The following is a 22,516-nucleotide window of genomic DNA, read 5'->3' on the forward strand; positions in this document are numbered from 1 at the left end:
TCATCGACACACAGCTGATCCTCACCCTCACCAACAAACCCACATCGCGAAAACACAACTTCCAAGAAGGGATGAAAGCCATCTCCACCTGGATAAAGAACAGCTGCCTCATACTCAACTCAGAAAAGACAGAGGTTCTCATCCTTGGCTCCACCCCCTTTGCATGGAACGACTTCTGGTGGCCCTCCACCCTTGGAGGCCCCCCCACCCCGATGGACCACGCACAAAACTTTGCATCATACTAGACCCCTCGCTGACAAGGAACCGCCAGATCAAAGCCATAGACACGACCTGCTTCAACACCCTCCATATGCTCCGAAAGACTTTTAGATGGATCCCAACCAAATTCAGATGAACTGTCATGCACACGCTCATCAGCAGCAGAAGGGACTTCGGCAACGCTCTCTATGCCTTAATCAATAAGAAACTCCTTCTCAAACTCATGTCTGCCCAGAACGCTGCGAATAGAATGATCCTCTACATTCCCCGTCGCAGTCACATCCCCCAACACCTCTGTGATCTCCACTGGCTTCCAGTCAAAAGAAGAATAACCTTCAAACTCCTCACCCACACATACAAGTCCCTTCACAACACCAGACCCACATACCTGAGTAGGCACCTCTCCTTCCACGCACCTAAAAGACACCTCCGATCAGCCCAGCTCTCTCTGGCCATCGTCCCTCATATCAACAAGACCAGAATGGGAGGGAAGTCCTTCTCCTACCTACCGCCAAAGCCAGGAACACCATTCCCACCCACCTCTGGCAATTTCCCACATTGCCCGAGTTCAGGAAGGACATCAAGAACTGGCTCTTCAGATGACCCTAGAACTCAATGGAGGCACCCCCTTCCACCCCAGCACCTTGACACTCTGGCGATTGAGTAGTTGCGCTTTGCCAACCCTGATTGATTGACACCTCCAAAAACACAAAAACAAATTTTCCCATACTAAAAAACCCCTTCCTCAAAATTCCAAATAAAAACACTCCCTCCCTGCTAAATAAAACAAACTACATGCATTACACATTATATTCATTAAATAAAACTAAAGTGTACTTACCCGCAGGCTCCTAACCAATCCTGGAGTTAATCTCATGCTGCATGAGAGCAGCACCAAGATTGATGAAGCTGGTTGACCAAATGCTCCTTCAGGCCCTAGAGGCCTGTGCTTGGTCTCAACCCAGCTGTCTAAGAAAGCTGGCTAAGGAGCTTCAAAGTGCGCATGTCACTTTGGCCGGAGCAAGACCGCAGGCCAAAGTGACATGTGCTCTTTGAAGTGCGTGGCCACCAGTCCTCCTGCTGCCAATCGGCAGGAGAGGACACACCCTCCTGCCTCGGAGGCAGGCTGGCGGCTGCAGCACGCGTTAGTTAAAAATAAAATGGCATTGAAATCATTTTGTTGCCATTGTATTTTTAACACTTTGCGCGACACGCCACAGGCTGGGGGGCGATGCTCTCTTGCACACATAAAGAAACCGCAGCTGTCTGGGAGGACCTCTTCACTCAGCTCTCAATTGAAATTAAAGATTTTTTGGAAGTAGACCCCAAGAAAAACGTTGCCCCCCCCCCCCCCCCCCACCCCCGCCCAAGCACTTCTCGACTAAACTTTTAAGCACTGGAAAGACCTGCTGAGTTCTGTATTGACAAAATACCTGGATTGGGAAACTATCTTACATATGGTATATGTACTGTACAAGGTTAAAAGAAAACCTATAAATGTGAGATGAAAATATATTGCTCTCCATGGACACAATAATGCTGTACAATGTATGAAAATGTATTGGTGTTTTTAATATTATAAATTATACACCAAGGTTTAACCTTTGATAAGTGGAATAAAAAATAAAAAATATTTTCTTATATCAAAATACATAGGTGTTATGTTGAATATTGGTAAGCGTGGCAGATTTTCTGCATAATAGTAATTATTGTTTTGCCCGTATATATCTTTAAGTGTGCACACTTGCCTAGGTTCTTCCCCCTTTTTTGCTAGTTAATCCCTACGTTTGGCAAGTATATCTTGTATGTAGGGACCCCTTCTTTCGAAACTTACACATGGTAATTTATACTCTCTCTAGTCAACCCAATAGATTCTTTTTGTGCAGAGTATAAAAGTTGTGATTTTTCAACATTGCGACTTCTCAAGTGCGCGCATCGCATAGCTACGATTACCGTCCAGTCTGCATAGGCACTCTGCCAATACATTTGAAAAAGAGTAACATGGAACTTAACAATCTATAGGCACTGGTAACCAAAGATGGCGTCTGACAGCAGCAAAGGTCTGCCCTAGCACACTTTCCTCTGCTCATCCTATTTGAATGTTTGAAGTGCATGTCCAAAGTATTCAGTATGTAGTGCATATGTGTTAAAAGTCTAAAGTAAGACCCAACTACTCACCGACAAAAATCTTGACTCAGGCGGTCCGGAGCACATCAAACTAAAGGCAGGAGAAAGAGACAATTGCCGACAGAATTTTTTTTGAATTTGGAAGTCGGCCCCTAGACTAGAATAGGCATTTTATTTTAGGTCTGAAGGGACGTTCATCACATTGATAATCAAGTTTATAAAAACAAGTCAGTCTTCATAGAATGGAATGTTCACAAAGGCAGTCTGCTTACATTTTATGTTTGCTTCAAAACTGCATGAGAAAGTATCACTGCAGCAGTGCTTAATTTGAGGCGGTAGTTTCCGGTGGAGCACCGGCGCTTTTCACGAGCACCAGTTAAGGACACACACATTCACATTCATTTTTGGTATGCACAGGAGATTAGGCGGTTTGCCCAGAATCACAAAATGTTGAGCCAACGCCGAGACTCACACCTGGTTCCCCAGCTCCGAAGACAGCAGCTCTGGCCATTCCGCCACTTCCTCTCCCCACTTTCACGGTTAGTAGTGGGTTGTGTTTTAGGCGGTGCAAAGAGGGGAAATGGGCTACTCACGCATTGAAGAGGTTCTATCTTCCCATTTGGGATGTCTCCATGTCCATCTCTATCAGAGTTAGATCATTGGTAAAAAGAATGTGCAGTTTCTGTGATGTCCAGAAAGCTAGTCCCCCATCCCCAGTGATCACAGAAGACTTTACTAAGGCATGGTGGTTAGGGGCCAGAGCACCTTGAGAACCTCCCACATGCCATGACTGACAACTACACAAAATGCCCAGTGGCCGAAATCCATCAGACTACCCCTTCAGACAAAGTAATCCCCAAAGTAAATAAAAAATCTGTGCATTGGCAATGGTCCTTCATTTCAATGACAACAGTTCACTGAATATCTCTGGTCCTAGAAATCAAGAACAACAAAGTTACCCCTAGCTCAGGAACAGTAATGTGGAGATTTTTGAGGATGGCTACGGAGAACCACGCCTCCGAGTAGCCACAGGTGACCGCTGCCCCACCCCTAACAATGGCAGTTCGTACCTGGCTTGCTGCAGGCTGGCGTTCCCGGTGAACTCTGCCGAGTGAAGGCATTTTTTTTCCGTGAGGAAGGGCAGGTGCCCGATTTCGATATCAGTATCGGGCTGGATGCGGAGCAAGTTTCCCCGGAGTGTGTTTAATCCAGCCTGGCGTCTCGATATTTGTGACTGCAAGGTTTTCAGCGGCTGCGGGGAGTTGTTTGGTACGGGCGCGGACGGCGGGAGGCGGCTTTTCCGAGCGGCTGCTGGGATTCCTGTGACTGCAGGTTTCAGCGGCTGCGGGGAGTTGTTTGTTACGGCCGCGGACGGCGTCCGTGAAGGGGAGGAGGAGGCGGCTCTCCCGAGCGGCGGCTGGGATTCCTGGGCGATCTAAGGCCGGGGGCGATTAATCAAGTAGCTGCCGGACCCATAATGCTGGTGAAGTTCCCTAATTCAAGACGTGCTAAATAAGAGAGGCATCAGTGGGGGGAAAAAAGTCTCTTAACCATAACGGGGGAGAATAAAGAAAATAAACAAAATAATAGAATGCCTTTTGGAACATTTCGGAAAGGAGTCGAACAGATGGAGAGGTAGATCCAAGGAATAAGCAGATATCGGGAGACCCTCTTGTGATGGCATAGAAAAAGACGAATAAAGGCGGATAAAGGCGGGAGAAAAAAGCGAACAGATCACCTCAAATATTTCTGTAATTTCGATGACTCCCCAAGCTGAGATGCAGCTACAACCTTGTTTACCGCTGCATGATCAGGTACCATCAAATGGGCAGATGTTTCCTGAAGAAATAATGGTCAGAAATATGTCTCCTGGTGCTGACATACCTCAAAATAATTCTAGCCCAAGCACGGAGACAGTAGGCGAACATCAACTGAGCATCAAAGATATGTTGAACTTAATACTGGAGGAAGTTTGTGAGATGAAGAGAATTCAGAAAATTGAAATTGCCTCTCTGCGCCAACGATTAGGGAAAATCGAAGAAACAATCTCATGTTTTCCTCTGAAACTTCAGGAGGCGGAAGCCAGAATCTCAGTCTTAGAGGACCAGATGATCACGGTAATTGGGGAAGTTAAAGAGGCAGTCAAAAATAAGAGCTATCTGGAAAACAAACTCGAGGATCTTGAAAACAATTCTCGGAGGTCCAATCTCCGGATAGTTGGAGTTCCTGAAGGCATCGAAAGCTCCCAAACCCTGCAATGGGTTAACTCTTTCATCAAGCAAAAGGTTCTTCCGGAGTTCGAAGGAGATCTCACCATTACCAGGGCTCATCGTGTCCCAGCCCATCCTTTCCCCAATTCTACGATGCCGCGGACAATACTGTTAAACTTTGCAGACTATCGAGTAAAATAATTTTTTGGGACAAAAGCAATTCAACAGAGACAGTTTTTAGTAAATGAAACTGTTAAATGTCATATTTTCTCCGTTATGACTGCTGCTGCTGCGCATAGGAGAAAATAGTTTGTTAAGATCCTTCCTTTGTTTAAAGCCAATGGTGCTTAAGCATCATTTGCTCAGCAGTCAAAATTGAGAGTTTTAGTCAAGGGCAAGTTCTTTATGTTTTCTGACTTAGATGAAGCCCAGGCACTATTGAAAGAGATCTCGCAAGGCTCTCGGGCCTAAAAGGAAAGGAATGGTTTAAATGTAAATCTATTAGATGGGAAAGGGGAGAGAGTTGGTAAGGCTTTCCATGCCTAAAGGCAAGGTCTAAATGTTGATTTGTTAAATGGCAACAAAAAAAGAAAAAAGGTGTCTTCTTCTCTTTTATGTAAGATGTGCTTGCTTGTACGCTAATTAATGATAGTATTAAGGTATTGTTGGGGGCACGGGCGCTAGTAGGGTCATTTGGGTGAAATCACATGACACCTAGGTCAGATGGGGGGGCGAAATGTGGCCAGCGTGGTTGGTAAGGGTTTTCCCACATTTCGGGGGGTGGGTTTCTTCTTCCAGGGGAGGGAAGGTTGGAGAGGGAGGATTCTAGGGGGGTTTACAGCAGGAAAAAGAGCACGAGCAGAAGGTTCAGAAGGTTCAGAAATTACATAAGGAAGAGTTAATTATGGAAACTAGTAAATGTAAGATTCTATCAGTTAATACTAACGGAATACTAAACAAAAGGAAGTATGGCGCTCTTATCAGATGGTTATCTTCACTAAATCCCCAAGTTTTGTTTCTGCAGGAGACACATCTGAAATCTAATTCTCCTAAACTTTTTATACCCAAGGTTTTCTCTAAAGTTTTTTTTGCATCGTCAGGTCTCGCGGTTAGAGGAGTAGCAATCTACTTTTCGAATAAACTTCCTTGGGAATTTCTACAAGTGCATAGGGATACACATGGGAGGTGGTTATGTGTAGTATCTAGGTTACAGGGGAAAACGCAAAATTTTATACATTACTATGGCCCTGTTTTAGATTATATTGTACCCCTGACTCAAATCAATGATTTATTGATAGGATATCCCGGGCAGGTGATATTTGGTGGGGACTTTAACTTCATACAGGATGTAAGGAAAGATACTTCGAATAAAAACAAAAAACAACTAAAACCTAATACAAAAAAAATAATGGGAGCCGTTACACAAGAATATCAATTGGTGGACCCATGGCGGGAAATCAATCTAGATAAGGAATTCTACACATGCTATTTGCACCGTTTTCGGACGGCGTCTCAAATAGATTTTTTTCTTACCTCCAGATCCCTCCAGATTCAAGATGCTGGCATAGGCTGTAACCCTTTTTCAGACCATGCTTATGTTGGGATAGAAATGGTGCTTGGGGGAGGAAGTAGGGAACGTCCCAGGTGGCAGTTGGGTCATCTCCTCTTGCAAAACGAGGAATGGGTTCAAAGGTTTAGGGAGTGGATTCTGGAATATTTTCAGATTAATGAGAATATGGCTGCCCCCTTTTCAGTGTGGGGTGGGTTTAAGGCAGCAGCTCGTGGACAGATATTAGCCTTTACAGCCGCCCAGTGCAATACCCGGAGGACTAAGATAGCTCAATTACAAACTGAAGTGGATCGGGAATACGCTTTCCAACTCCAGCTTCTTCCAAACCTATATGAGCAGGCAAGAACAGCGCTGAGGGACTTTTTTACTTTAGAAGACGTTTGCAACTCACAAATATTCCAACAGAGGGTCTATGAAGAAAGCCTGTTAATCGGCAAATTCATGGCAAATTCCACAAGGAAAAAGCAAGAATCAGCTATAATAGCTAAAATGTTAGACCTTCGGACCAGTTGAGAAGTAGTTAATGGTAGCGATATTTCACAGACTTTCGTTGACCACTTTCGCCAGCTGTACTCTACTGAAAATTTAGTGGAGGAGGAGCTAATCCAGGAATATTTCATAAATATGAATGTTCCTAAGCTTTCAGATAATCGGATAGGCGAATTGGGAATGGAAGTAGAAGCTACCGAAATCTTAGCAGCTATTAAATCAACAACCGGGGCAAAAGCTTGTGGACGGTTTCCCTATCGAGTTTTATAAAGTATTTTTAAAGGAACTTACTACCCCTTTGAAAAACTTATTTAACTTTGTCAAAAAGGGTGGTGCTGTCCCAGATGCTTTTAAAGAAGCAATAATTGTTTATTTTGTTAAAAAAGATAAAAACCCGGAAGATGTGAATTCATACAGGCCCATTAGTCTTTTGAATTCTGACTATAAAATCTTGTTGAAGGAATGGGCAGAACGTTTTTTACCTGCCGCCCAAGAGATAATCCATAGAGATCAAACCGGCTTCATAGCAACACCCAGTTTTTAATACATGCACTGGATTATTTTAATACAAATTCCATTTCGGCAAGTATTGTAATGGTCGATGCGGTGAAAGCGTTTGACCTTGTGACCTGGAAAACCCTGTTTGTCACCCTTGGTCGGTTTGGGTTTCCTGCACAGGTAGTTAATATGTTACGTAACATCTACCAGGGGGCCACGGCCCAGGTCATAGTAAACTCCAACCGTGCAGGAACCATAAAAATAAACCTCGGAACCAGGCAGGGCCGTCCGCTTTCGCCATTACTTTTTACTATTTTTATAGAGCCTTTGGTTATAAAGATACGAAACAATGCTGCTATCCAACCATCGATCCCTGGCATGGCTAAGTTAAAACTCTTTGCAGACAACATTATTTTATACCTGACCCCCGATAGAGAGAACCTCGAAACAGCTTTGAGGGAATTTTTCAAGTTTGAACAAATAGGCGGGTATAAAATAAATGCCAATAAAACCGAGGTTCTTGCCCTTAATGCTGATTTGAATTCTTTTCCATCTTGTCTGAAGATACAAGCAACAAAAACTGATCCTATAAGATATCTTGGGATATATGTATCTAATCAGTATTATCAGTTATTTGAGTTGAATTATCTAAGAATGAAGGGCAAGATCAACAAGCTGTTGGAACAATGGACACTACTCCCCCTATCGATAGTGGGTAGAGTTTCATTGATCAAAATGTCCATACTTCCGCTGCTTATTTTTTTGTTTACTAATGTCCCGATCAAAATAAACCTATTTTAGGGAAATTGACATCCTACTTAGGGAATTCATTTGGGGTAAGAAAGCCCCAAGGGTTAAATTGACTGGGGTACAATTACCTATTGCACAAGGGGGTCTAGCGCTGCCTCATCTGAGAACTTATTATGAGGCCGCTTTTTTAGATTTGGTGTCCGGCCTGATAGGATCTAACTCTACCAGAGACAGCTTTTTTATAGATAAAATGACACAAGAAATTGGATCACTAACTCGAGTGTTTTTAAAAACTTCCAAACTTCCCAAAAAAACACGTTATAAGACTTTAAAACATTATTTTTTTAGAATTCAGTCCTTTTTTAAAAAGATGGGCTCATCAGGTCTCCAGTATCTAAAACTAAGAGAATGTACTAGTCTCGGTCTCCAGTTGCAATTAAGGCATATAAATATTTGGGAAGGCTGTGGACTTTCTGAGCTAAGGCATTTCATAGTTCAAAATAGGCCGATTTCCTGGAAAGAAGTAATGGCAAGGGTAGAGAGCCGTCAGAAGCCGACCGTTTTAGAATATTTACGAGTTGTTCATTTGTTAAAAAATACCAGTGGTATTTTGGATACCCCTAATCAATTATAGCCTCTTTATAGGGCTAAGGTAAAAGGGGTGGGAAACTGGTATAGGCTGCTACATAAGCAGGGACAAGCTCCCGTGATAACGAATCATTTGGATAAAATAACTCGGGAGACCGGATGTAGGCTGGCTGGGAAGGAGTGGGAGTCCATCTGCCATTTAGGAAGCAAATCCCTGCGTGCTGCAAATTTCAAAAGGATGGCCTTCCTATCGCGATGGCTTTCTTATTTAACTCCAGCCGTCTTACAAAAAAGATTCCCGGGAGCTGAAAACAGGTGCTTCCGCTGCCAGATAGATGGGGAAGGCGGGTGGCACCATACTTTTTTCGCATGTTCGGGACTTAGGCTTTTTTGGGAGGCAGTTTTCTCGGATATTAACCAAGCAATCGGAAAGAGTATTTCGCTTGAGGCCGAAGTTGCCTTGTTTGGAATCTGCAGAGATGAAAAGATGCTATCCGAACCCGAAAAAGCCTTCATATTTATTTATTTCTTGTACGGTGGCTCGCTCCCTAATTCTGCAAAATTGGAAATCCAGGGAAGCTCCCTCTCATTTGAAATGGTTTAATAAAATGAATAGAACCCGAAAATTCGAAGAAGCCTACGCTAGAAGGGTAGGAGCTATTAAACAATTTGGAAAAAATTGGATGTTTTTTAATGAATTGGAAAAGTTTAAAAAGAGATCAAAACACTAGGGTTGGTAAATCAATGTAGCAGCTTTTACTAAAATGTATTAGCACTTTCTCTTATTGCATTTTAGTAGCACTAGCACTTTAATAGTTTTTTCTCTTTATAGAATGACATATTTTGTATTTTGGTCAAATGATGTAATGAGCCGCTATAGCCATAAGTTCTCGTTTTTAATAAAATGTTGTATCCATGTTGGTTTAAGGTGATAAGATGGCACTAGCACTTTATTGGCATTGCACTTTAGATGTATTAGGAATTTTCTTCATTGCTGCTGTGTTGTAAGATAAATTTGCACTTTGTTTTGTGAATGAGTATATGACTAGCTGCTTTGGCTTCAGCTCTTTTTCATTATGTATTGAGAGGCTGTCATTTCGATTTTTTGTTGAAACTGGTTTTAATAATGATTTTTTAGTATACTATGTACTTCATGAACCTAATGCTCTGCTCAATACATTTTTTTTTTTTAAAGTTACCCCTAGCTTCGCTCAGGGAAACAGCAAAGCAGAGAGGTTCATACGCACACTGAACAAGACCAATGGATCATGTTTGCCACTGGTGTAACAATGTAAAGTTAAAGTTTGTCATTTTATATAGCGCGGTTTATCACCCGTGAGGGTATCCATGTGTTGTCCATGGGCACGGGAGGATTTAGTGATTTGCCCAGAATCACAGGATGTTGGGCTGATGCTGAAACTCAAACCCGTATCCCTAGCTACTGAGTCCTCAGCTCTGGCCGCTGCACCTTATGTAATGTCTTGTTCTCCTTTTTGAAGGAATATCACAATTTTCCCACAAGTCATCTGGTGGTAATAGGCATTGGGCAGTTGTTGATGAAAAACTTTCTTCACCCTTCCTCTATGCCGACCATGGTCATTGACAGCTGACAGGTGTCTACATGTCAGAGGAGCACCAGACCCTATCTGAGGAGATATACACAATTATTACATTTGAGATTAGAGGACTTGGACCTTGTCATGGATTCCCATCCTGGCATTAGGTTCTGATTGCCATTCAAACTATGCACTTGAGTGATTTCCAGCTTCAAATAAACCTTGGTTATAGCAAAAAACCTTGCTCAAAGCAATCTGTGGCTATTATTCTGAAGACTTAGTGGGTCCTTTAGAGTCTGGCAGAGTTAGCTCGTGCCCAGCCGACCACTCAGAGAAGCACTCTGTTTACAACAGCAGCACCTTAGCTGACTCAGCAAGCATTAGGCCCTGGACTGGTGGCTCTTCGGCTGCGGGGTCAACTGGTCACAGTAGCACTCAATGCAGCTATTTAGGATTGGAAGATAATTTTTTCCCTACCCAGAAATGCATGATGGTCCCCAGAAGTGAAAACGCACAACGACAGAAGAGAACTCCATGCACAGCGGGCCATTCTAAAAGTAATCTTCCCCTTTGGGAGTTTTACCTTGAGGAAACCAAAAACCTTTGTTGAGCAGGTACAACAAACATGGCATCTTCTTGGAAAATGCTTTCAGTGGAACTGCCACTGTGGCGACTCCACTGAAGGCACTGAGATCTCTGCCTGTGGGAAATGTACAAATTTGTTGGGTAGTATGTCTTCAGGGGAACAGAGGTCTCCGCTAACTGGACAGGCCATCTCAATGATCCTGTTAATGTATGATAAGCAGTCTATGGAGAAATCTCTAGTAATTGGGGGACTTGAGACTTCTGCTGTCGCTGGTGTACCCCCTGGTGCTGACCACAACATGGAGAATGCTAGCCACCTCAGCAGTGCCAACTATAAAAATACAACCTGACACCTCCTCCACAAAAGAGTCTATGGCACAGTATGAAGCTACAGCTATAGGTATATTTTACCCAGTGGTCATTCTGATTTCTTAGTAAAATGCTTCCCACTTATAGTCTGATATATTTTGTACTTTTGTTGTATATTTGGGCAGGGATGTATCGTCGCACATGGTCTGGCCCGTCAAGTAGTTCGCAACGTAAGAAAAGGAGTGTCATAGCTGCCAAGGTTCAGATTGCTATTTGTGACATTTTCACAATTTCAGTGTAATTATGAGTGACATTTCAACGACTATGAGTGACACTTTCTCACGAGCAAAATCAAGCAATGAAGATGAGGGAAACATATAAATATCAAAAATTACAGCTTGCTCTTCCCCAAAGAATCCCAACCATACCCTGCGTACAGTCGGTGTCTCTCTGGGTGGTTGGTTGTTGTGTCGCTCAGCCTGTTATGGAGTGTTTCCACTAAAATGCATGGGGCACTATGTGAACATCTAAAAATTATGGTCAGTCCTCATACTTTAAATTCTTCATGCAATGCATCTGTTGTATTAATAAACTAGGCCTTTTGGGGTTTTTCAACTCAAGAAGGCTTTTTCACAGTTTTTGCCAGCAATCGAATACTACCGCGACCCTAAAAAAAAGGCTATGATCAAATTAAGAAAGTATTCCAAATTTCTGATTCTCTAGTCAACCATGTGACCAGCAGCTCATCCATCATTACTTTACTGAATCTTTCTACAGTCTTTCAGACTTGTTTTAAGTCTAAAATTTCCAATATTCTTCACACTTTTCAGGGTATCCCTATTTCATTAAGGCTAATGAACACATTCCTTTTCTTGGATGGCTTCAATAATATGCTATTTTGGTCCTGTTTTTGAGGCAGCAGCCACTGTTAAAGGTACCCTTATCTAAACTGGGTCTTCACGGATTTTTGTCATATGTGACTTGTCAAATCTTTTGCTTCTACTTTAGGTCTTACTCAATGATGTAACGTAAAATGACGGGGCCACCTTGCAGAATGTGAAGAGGGACCCCTACCTCCATATCTCACAGATGTTCATTGCCCCTGGAACAAAATGGAGCGCACCTGAAAGATTTGGTGGCCTTGAAGGGTTGGGGGCCAGTCGCGCCGAAGGGGTTTGGTTTACACCCCCTTTCTTACCATAACAAAGCTTTGGAATTCATCTATAGCTCAGGTCAAGTTCTGATACAATGATGCCACTTGTAAATAAGCGCTCAGTGGATCCTGGCTTATTGGCTAGCTTTAGACACATTTCACTATTTTATTACTTCTCTTTCAAGACAAGATTACTGAAATTATTGTCAATGCTCAGCTTTCTGCTACTATGGAGACCATTGATATGCCGGGCATTCATAAATAGGAGTTTCATCCTCTGTTCGCAACTTGGACAAATATTACTCCCAATTTAATGACATCCCTGTGAGTCTTGATGCAGATGAACACATGGTCCTGGTTTATTGAATCTTTCTGTGGCCTTTGACAACCAGGGGCCATATTATACAGGTGCCCTGGGGGCCAACAGGCGTTTGCACCCACTTTCTGTGCCCCCGGGCACTTTGGTATTACTGAAGGGGCAGCAAATATTTGTGTATCCCCTTCTTTAATACCCATAGCACTGGTGCACATATGGCGACAACGCTATCACCAGAGGGTGTTTTCTCATTTGTATGGCGGCGTGTCCTCATGCAAATGAGCAAATCCCTTTCCCATATTATAGATGCTGGCACAGAAGCAAAGAAGCTGTAAGTGTGCCCCCTGAAGGCAGCCCTCTGGTGGGGCTAAGGGAGTCCCATGGACCCCCAGACATCCCCTGGCAGGCAGGTGCAGTAACTCACTGCACCCGCCTGCAACGGGATCTCTAATCCCCCTTAAAAGTGCAGGCAGGTTGCCGCCTGCACTGTGAAACACGGAGTGGCTTCAAATCCGCTGCCCCGAGTGCAGTGCAATTTCACGGCTGCCCTGGGGGGCAGCGCATTAATCATAATATGGGGCATTTTTCTTGTTTGTGCCGGGCTCACTTTTTAAAACACAGAAAAATGCGCCACATGTGTAATATGTTCCCTGTTGGATAGTGTTGACTCGGATTGGATTGCGTGCAGTGGCGTAACAATAATTGACGGGGCCCCCTGTAAGGTACGTGGAGGGGTCCCCTCCGGACTCTTTCAGGAGCTCCCCGGCCGAAGTGCTGTGCTGAGGGGGCCCCCTGGAGCTTGGGCTTCCCCCCCCGCACTGCGGGGGCTGCGGGGGCCTGTGTTACGCCCCTGATTGCGTGACTGTTCCTTGTATTGGCTCACATCGTTTGTAGTCAGTTTCTCCTAGGCTGTCTTTCTCCATCCATTTTTCTTCCGATTTCAAAGCCATTTATTGAGGGAGCTTTGGCCATGAGCCCTACACATTTAAGTATGCATATGGTTTCTTTGGCTACCGTGATTCGTGCTTTTTGGCATTAGTACCTTTTCCTATGCTGACATCTTAATATTGGCATTAATGCAAATAAGGCATTTCCAAGCATAATTTAAGGACTGTCAGTGTGTCATTTCTGTATTTACCTTGTACTCTACAACTTAATTGCACTAAAACTGAGATTTTCATTTTTGGTAATTCCTCTGTATGGGACACAGTGTGGTGTACTAAGGAACTGTGTCTGTCTCTGGTCCTCATAGCATGGGCTCACAACTTTGGCATCAGTTTTGACAAGTTACCTGGAGTTTCATTGAGACCAGAGGCCGTTGGACAGAGAGCCCCGTCGGGTGGAAACCGCTGGCACTGAGGGCCGGAGAGCTGCTGAGCTTCTGCTGCACTTGGCGGACGGAGTGAGCGCCTCAGACTGTCGTTTGTTGTAATAAAGAATCACGGGGACCACAACTCCCAAGCACCATAGCGGCGGAAGGCCGCCTTCGGCAGCAGCGCGCCAGGAGGCGTTTAAATTCGAGGACTTCCCCCGCGACGCGGGACGCGCGCGGGACAGCGCCGGGCTAAGCCCGGGCAAAGGCCCTCTGTGGCCCTCAGAGGCCAGAAGAGTCTGGGCTGGGCCAGAGACGCTGCACCTGCAGGACTGCTGGTACATATAGTTAAGGTAGTGCCACTTGGCACACTATTCGTATCGTACTTTTTTAATAAGTCTTAAGTGTTTTTACATATATAACACCATCAGTGTATGGTGTAATTACTATTACAATTCAGTAAGCTTTGTTGTGGACTGTGTCTGTTGATAATATGTCTAAATTTAAGGCTCCTTCTGGGCCACGTACTTTGGATCACTATTTGGTCCAGAAGATTAGCAAGATTAACTCTGAAAGACGACAGTCATTAGGGAAAAATATTTCTCCATTGCCGGAGACCCCTACTGGGGGATCACCAGTTTCTACTACATGGGATGTGAATAGTCAATCCAATATTATTAATTCGGATGTTGTGGAGGAGGGACTGCCCGATTCTGAACAAACCGCCCCCACTGTGGTGGAGTTAGACAACTGCTCTGATAAGGTTTTACAATGTTCTCCTACCCCCGTAGCTCGGGCAATTAGAACATGTAGGAAAATCCCAAATAAGAAGGGGGGAATGCGTACTGTAAGAAAACGAGTAGCCTCACCCATAAAACAATTTGAAACAAACGAAATTGTTAAGTCTAACATGGTTAGTTTAGATGATGATACAACAATTAACCTAGCGGATATTATTGAATCAAAGATTAGAGGCATTATAGACCCGCTGGTGTCAAAAATTGAGGAATTAACGACAGAAGTTGCAAGATTGGGCGGATTGCTCAAAAAGGCCTTGGAAAAACCAGGAGGGGTAATTACTGCCACGACTGCCATAACTAGCAACAAATGTAAAGGTAATATACAGGGCGACCCTTCTATTAGGGCTATTGGCAGTAAAGAAAATGTTAGTGTTAACCCCATAACACCTCATGTGCGTACTCATTCTGACAGTCAGGCTTTGTCTGTTATAGAAAATAACAATGGATGGGAAGAAATTAATAGAAGGCACGTTATTAATCTCCCACCTGAGTGTGCACCTTATGTGGTGGTATTAACAAATGTACCACCACTTGATAATAGGGGTTATCAAGAAACACATGACTCTTTAAAAAATAAATGTCTATCCTGGCTGAATAGGCAATGCGGTTTCCCATTGGATTTCTCTGACAATGTTTTGACTACCAGGAGAGTTAAGTGGATAGGGAGTTCTAAGAAAAGCTCAAAGGGGGACTGTGTAATTGTAAATTTTAAACACCCACAACATGTTGCTACAGTCCTACTAAGAGCCGCATCTCTCCCAATCTCCAATGTCAATGTAAGTGCCCGATCGCTAGGTTTCTTTTATAATCATCTTGATACCAATCCACGGGAAAGTACTAGAATTATTATCCACCCGCCCACCTATAGACCCTATTTTGGTATTCCCACACAAAATAGATTTCATGCCCTTAGCTCCCTGGACTCTAATGATTGACGTATACAAGAGAGGGAGATGTATCCAGCAAGGAAGGAGGGATCTGGCGGGGTTGACTGTGTTGATGAAACAATTTTCACGGTCATAGCACCCACGCCTACTCGGACTGAGGCAGAGAATGATCAGGAGGGTTTTGTGAATTTATGTAATTTGGGACAAACAATCGGGGAGGCCAATGTTGTCGAAGTTGTCTTAGGTTCTGTTAATAGGACTATTACCAGATTAGACACATGTTCCAGACTGGTTTGCTGGAACGTGGCCGGTCTGAAATCTAAGGGAAGGGATCCTGGCTGGCAAACTTTTATTAATAAGTATGATATCTTATGTTTCCAAGAAACCTGGTGCAAAAGTGATGTTGATTTTGAGGGATTCGTGTCATATAATTTACCAGCACGAGGAGTGGGTCCGGGAAGAGCTAAGGGGGGTTTACTCACACTTGTATCGGTTCACCGCCAAATATTGGTGATAAAATATATACCGGTGGGTGATCTTGTTCAGTTGCTCTGGATCCGGGAAGGCAAAGAACGTAATATCCTACTGATCAATTATTACAACAATATTTTTGATAGCACTAGGGGAAGAATAATAACAGACTTGGCCAATGCTATCGATACTCTGAGTTTGGACTCCAATGTTGTATTTGATATTATTTGGTGTGGGGACTTTAATACCTCATTGTGTGAATTATTACCTCTTAAAGCTTGTGGGGTTACTAATAATGCCGGTTGGGAGGTTTCGCACTTTGGTCATGATACTTATGGGGAAATTTTGAATACATTAATGGGGTGCCATGACCTGGAAATTTTGGATTGTTGTAGGGATGAAAATGGACTGCCCATCCCCACATTTAAAAATTGGCGCTCTAACTCTGTGATTGACCACGTGCTAGTATCTTCTAGTATTGTCGACTGCTTTGCCCCACTGGAAATCGAAATATCGGATACAAGTGACCACAATTGTATTATTGTGGCCATGACTTTGTGGGAGGAGATTGCTGGAGAGGTGGGGACCACAACCGACAATATAGAAGCTCACCGGGCTAACGGGGTAAGACTTAGGTGGGTAGGGGCGAAAGCCTCCGAACTGACCTCATCTATAATAACGGTGAATCTAGCAGACATTGTTTTTATTTTAGAAAATAGATTGGACCATGAGCGGGTCTTATCTTGTTTTATAGGGATCAACACTGTCATTAATGCGAAGTTTACTGGCCGTAACAAGGGCCGTCCAAGATTGGGACCTGTCTGGTTTGATCAAACCTGTTCTGCAGCGCTGACTAACCTTAAGCAGGCTTTAGCAATGAAGCCTAGGGATAAAAATTTAGTCACAATATTAAGGTTAGATTACAAAAACACCATTAAATCTAGGAAGGGGGCTCTTCAACAGCAAGCCTGGGACTTACTTAACCAAGCGGCAGATCTTTCTAATTGTGCGCTATTCTGGGCAACAGTTAACTCTCCATTCCTCAAGGAGACAAATATACCTGAGTTAACAGCAAATGTCTCTTGTGAAGGGTGGATCGCCCATTTTTCAACTATCTTTGACTCGGGTAAACCTATCATTGCCGGCTCATCTAGTTGGCCTATTTTACCACTTGAAATCTCTGTAGAAGAAGTTGAAAGGGGGATCAGGGCGAGTAAGGGCGGAAAGGCCCAAGGCCCCGATGGGGTCCCAATTGATGTTTATAAGGAAGCGCCTAAAGTCTGGGGTCCCCTGTTGGCTGTTGTTTTTAATGCCGCGGTTTGTACTGAACCCCCTCCGACCTGGGGGGAGTCTATTATTGTTCCAATATATAAAAAAGGATCCAGGTCTGATGCAAAAAACTATCGCCCTGTCTCCTTACTGGACTCCTCCGTAAAAGTTATGAGCAGGATTATGCTTATAAGATTGGAAGAATGGGCAGAACAGGAAGGTATCTTGGCAGATAGCCAATATGGTTTTAGGAAAGGCAGGGGTACGCTCGATCAATGCGTCAATTTAGAACTATTGATCGGGAAGTACAGTGATGCCAAACCTGGCCTTATTTATATGTGTTTCGCTGACTTAAGCAGCGCTTTCGACATGGTTGACCACTCAATTTTGTGGCCAACCTTGTTGAATTTGGGAGCGCCAGAGGGCATAATATTCTTTCTTGCTAGGATGTATGAGAGATTAAAAACATGTGTACGTTTTGGCAGGAAGGGAGAATGTACCCCGAACTTTAGCGTTAAACGTGGAATAAGGCAGGGTTGTGTTTTAGCTCCTCTTTTATTTATTTTATTTATTAATGGAATTGATGTCATTTTAAAGGAAGTCAATGCAGATGCTCCTAAGATCAATGGTGTATCAGTGCCGGTGTTATTATACGCCGATGACGCTGAGTTATTGTCCAGAACTCCTGTAGGATTGCAACGATTGATGGACAGTTTTGCCTCCTTTATTGATAACAGAAAATTAGTTATCAACAAAGGGAAAACGTACACCATGACCTGTGGCCCCAAGAAATTAAAACAGGCAACGAAAGGGTTTTTTATCAACAACGAAAAAGTACAGCAAGTGGACAAATTTTGCTATCTAGGTATAACCTTTTCTAGTGACAAAAAGTGGACTCATGAATTTAACAATATACGTAATAAAATGGCTAGAAATGCCCACGGAATTTTTAGATTCGCCGAGAAAATTGGGGATTGCAGGACTAGGGACATGATAAAAACTTTATCAGGCCAGATGCGTAACAATTGCATTGTACGGGGCAGGAATCTGGGGTTACTGCTGCGCCCGTAATTTGCAGCTGGAAGAGAATTCCTTCCTTAAAAAACTTCTATGTTTACCCACATCGGCCTCTAACGCTCTGAGCCATCAGGAACTATCTGTGAATTACCTACTTGACCTTTTGTCCCTTAGGCCTTTGATGACCTGGAGGTCTATTTGGGTGAATGAGGAGAAGTCCTTCACTAGGTCTATTATCCAGGACTGTTTGCGATTAGATAAAGTTGCAGCAATACCCTGGATCAAATATATTATTGTGTGTTTCTCAGATATTTTTAATTTGAACATTGTAATTGATCCCAATGCTGTTTTTTTGATCCCCAAAAGTAGAGTTAAAAAGGGTTTTTCTGGCATATGCAGAGAGTAAGAGGGCTGTTGCCGCCGGAACTCTGTCCACTGTTATGTTTTATAACAGATATTTATTTAAGGATGGATTCCCTGTCTACTTAACCATGGTCACTAGACCAATGCATAAATTTGTGCTAACAAGACTTAGATTTGGAATAGTGCACCATTTGGTGGCCCACCCAATAATGAAGAAACATCCATCAGGACCTTGTAGATGCGATGGGATCTCCAAGCAAAGCACAATGCACTTTATGCTGTTCTGCAAGCTGTACTCTAATTTTCGTATTGTCCTGCTTAAACCAATGTTTGTCAAATATGGAACACGTAGAGTCGAGCACGCAATGAAATTGACTTTTAATTTGCAATCTGCGGATGTATGTTTTTATACTGCAACTTTTTTAAACAAATGCATCAATTCCAGGAAAAATATGTGTTTTTAATTGTGTAAAATTCTAATTGTATTAACCAGTTATAGTGATTTTAATGGATACTCATGTTTGCTATAACTTGCCGTATTTTCATGTCATGATTGTGTATATGCTTTTATGGTCATTAATTTGTACCGAATAAAGCTTAATTGAATTGAATTGACACTCAGCTTTACTTTACAGGACACATCACTAAAGTTGCCTCCACCTGCTTTCTCTTACTTAAGGTGCTATGGAAAATAATTCCACTTCTCCCACCAAGCTGCTGCAAAACAGTAGTCTATTCCCTTATTCTTACGCAACTAGGTGTTCCAGACAACCTTGTATCAGGTTCTCAAATGATTCAGAACTCTTTGGCCTGCTGAGGTCTCTGTCTCAACAGGTGCTCTCATATTTCTCACCATCTGAAGTGTTTCCATTGGCTGTTCATCAAGAAACAACATCTTTTCAGATCCCTCTGCCTGTGTCGAGACTCCCATCAAATGGGGCCTCTGTACCTTCTAATGTGCACTTTCTGATTCTGTGTGATCTTGAGACCTCAGGCACTGTGGATGGCCACCCGTAAGGCTTCTAATTTGCTCCTGCTACTGGTCTGCTCTAGGACCAACCTTGGTGCATTCCACAGGCTCTTGGAAATCCCTCTTGTCAATTAGCGCCCTTCCTCTGCCGAGACTTTTTAAGGCATGGACATAGTGGACAATTGCACTGGGCTCTCACCTTCCAAGCGGCCCCTGGGACAGTGAACTTTCTTTTTCACCAGTGTCTATTCTATTCCTCAATCTAAACCTCTTGTCCGACCTCTGTTAATGACGGCCTGTGTACTCCTTTTTTGGGCGAGCGCATGAATTCTGGTCTAATGACTGGTGGCCTCAGAGCCTTGGCCCTGTCCTTCTCCCAAACCCATGGTATGTTACCTGGGAGCGAAGATTGACAACAAGCTGTCCACGAAAGACCACGTAAACCATATAACGAGCACCTGCTATGGACTAATGTGAAGCCTACGTAAGATCTTTCAGTGGATCCCAGTTGAATCAAGAAAACCATTTGTCGAGGGTCTAATCATAAGTCAGCTAGACTACAGAGATGCCCTGATGGCCTCCATCAATGAAGAGCCTCTCACTAGACTTCAAGTCCTGCAGAACACTGCCGCTAGACTGGTGCTATATCTCCCTTAACGGTCCCCTACGGCACCCAGTCTGAAAGCTCTTCATTGGTTTTGCATCAGAAAACTAATCCATTTTAAGATCATCTGTCTGGTACACAAGACCATGTATGGAAACGGGTCGAGTTACCTTGCCAAAAAACTAAATTGGTACTTGCCCAACAGGATTCTCAGGTCAGGAACCAAACATCTTCTCACTCCTCTTAGGATTCGCACCATCAGGAATGGCGGTAGATCTTTTTCTCATCTAGCTCCTGCTTTTTGGAACGAACTTCCATTGCAGCTTCGTATGGTCACTGATCACAATCAGTTTCGGAGGAGGTTAAAAACCTGGCTCTCTTGACCGCTCTCTTCCTCCTGTTAATCGTCTATCTTCCCCTTCACCGGCTTTCGCTAGCGCTTTGAGACCCTTGGGTGAAATGTGCGCTTAATAAAATCTTAGGACTTGTGACTTTCTCAGTGTCATCTTAAGGATTTTTGTGGTTTTGCACAAGACATACATCAACTATGTTTGTGTGACCAGGTTAAAGTTTAACATTATTTAGTACTGTTTGGCCTTAGCAGGAAATAAATAATGTTATTCAAATATGTGCCATACAGGGGCCTAGGACCTCTAAAAAGTCACACCCACAGCCTCTAAAATCCTTAAAATGACACTGTTCATTTGTGCCCCGCTAAATTATCAGCTCTAGAACAACCAGTGCCCAGATATCTGGGTGCTCTACAAATGGTTGTCAGTTATCTTTTAAATGAAGATGGCCTGACCCCAAGATGACTGCCTTGAAGTCCAAATCTCAGGAGACATTAAGAAGCATTGATTGTATTTTTTGCTGGTGGCTTCACTAGAGAGCCACCGGCCCTGTCTTTGTATTCACATTAACACTGCCCACTTAACGTATTGTTTTTGTGTGTGCCCGGAATCAGGGGCATAGCTTGGTCAGTAAGATTGGGGGGGGGAGTGGTCGAGCTTTAGATTTTTCAACTTTCGCGCTGGCATATCTTATTTAAATGCAACATATGAGAAGCAGGGCATGGGAAGGGCTAAAGGAGCAGTGGAAAGGGAGAAGAGTGCAGATTCTTAGGGGTACTTTAAACTCAATATTTTGTAAAATAACCATTTCTTTCACAACAGACACATAAGTGTGTGTGTGTGTGTGTGTGTGTGTGTGTGTGTGCATCTAAAAATCCCAAGTGAAATCCGACAAACCCCTTGCCATATCCGACTTTAAGCACCTGTACCCAACTATTTATGAGAGTACAAGGAGGTGAAACACCCCAAACACCAGCCCCCGAAGCCACGCCCCTGCCTGGCGTGATTTTCTTCATCTCTCTCTCAGTGGGCGGTGTCTGTGGTCGGACCCCTCCTCCTTTCCAGAACCAGCTGGAAAAATGCAACACATGGGTCAGCCATCTTCTTGCGTCACCAGTCTCAACTAAAGGACACCTGTGAACCTCTGGTAACCCCAGCTTGCATATACATCACCTCACTCGGGACCACCTCCTCATCCCTTGCTGCTGCAATGGAGGAAATGGTTTACAAGCTGCATTTTTTTTTTTTTGCAGCTTTATAAAGTGCTCTGGCCGTAAAGCCACATCCTCAACATAGCAAATGTAGCAAATGAGCGCAAGGGTGTGGTGGGAGTGTGTGGTTGTATGTGGGGGTCATGGGGGGTCATGCAGGTGGGAGGGGAGAGATAAGGAATGAATGAATGAATGAATGAATGAATGAATGAATGAATGAATGAATGAATGACCATTCGTATTATATCAATGAGGTAGAACTTGGTCGGCCGAAAGAGCAGGCAAGGAAACTGGCTGGCTTCATGGACCTGTGGCTCCTCCTCAATCAAGACCAACATCATGGTCCTCAAAATATCAATGTGCTTCAAATTGACAAGTTCTTTTTACTTATTCACAGCACAATAAATATTACACACATGCAATTCTCCAAAGAGATTGCCATTAAATTGCCTTATTAACAGCTCGTGTAAAATAACGTGGCTACACGCCGTGTAAGTACTGGTTTATAACTCACTGTCCCACTCCTGATTGCAACGGACATCGTCATTGTTTATGTTTCTTGGTTATCTATTTTCTACTTATTTAACTAATCTGTAAAGCGCTCTGATACCCTCTAGGGTCAAGTTTGCGCTATATAAAACTTTATAAATAAAAACAATTAAAAAATACAACAGTCCATATTTGAGGCTTGTGGGCTGTATTGCTGTCACATTGGTATAGAAATGTACTCTTATGAAACAGCTAGACACGCTTCATCACTACACACGGTTTATTAAGCTGTCGTCGCCATCGCTATGCCCCAACTGATTAAAACTACATGTCAGCATGAGCAGAAGTGCGGCTAGTCACAGATTATATGCCTAACTGCTGGGATAAATGAATGAGAAATCTG

The sequence above is a fragment of the Triturus cristatus genome, chromosome 12 (genome assembly GCF_964204655.1).
Source record: "Triturus cristatus chromosome 12, aTriCri1.1, whole genome shotgun sequence".
Taxonomy (NCBI): Eukaryota; Metazoa; Chordata; class Amphibia; order Caudata; family Salamandridae; genus Triturus; species Triturus cristatus.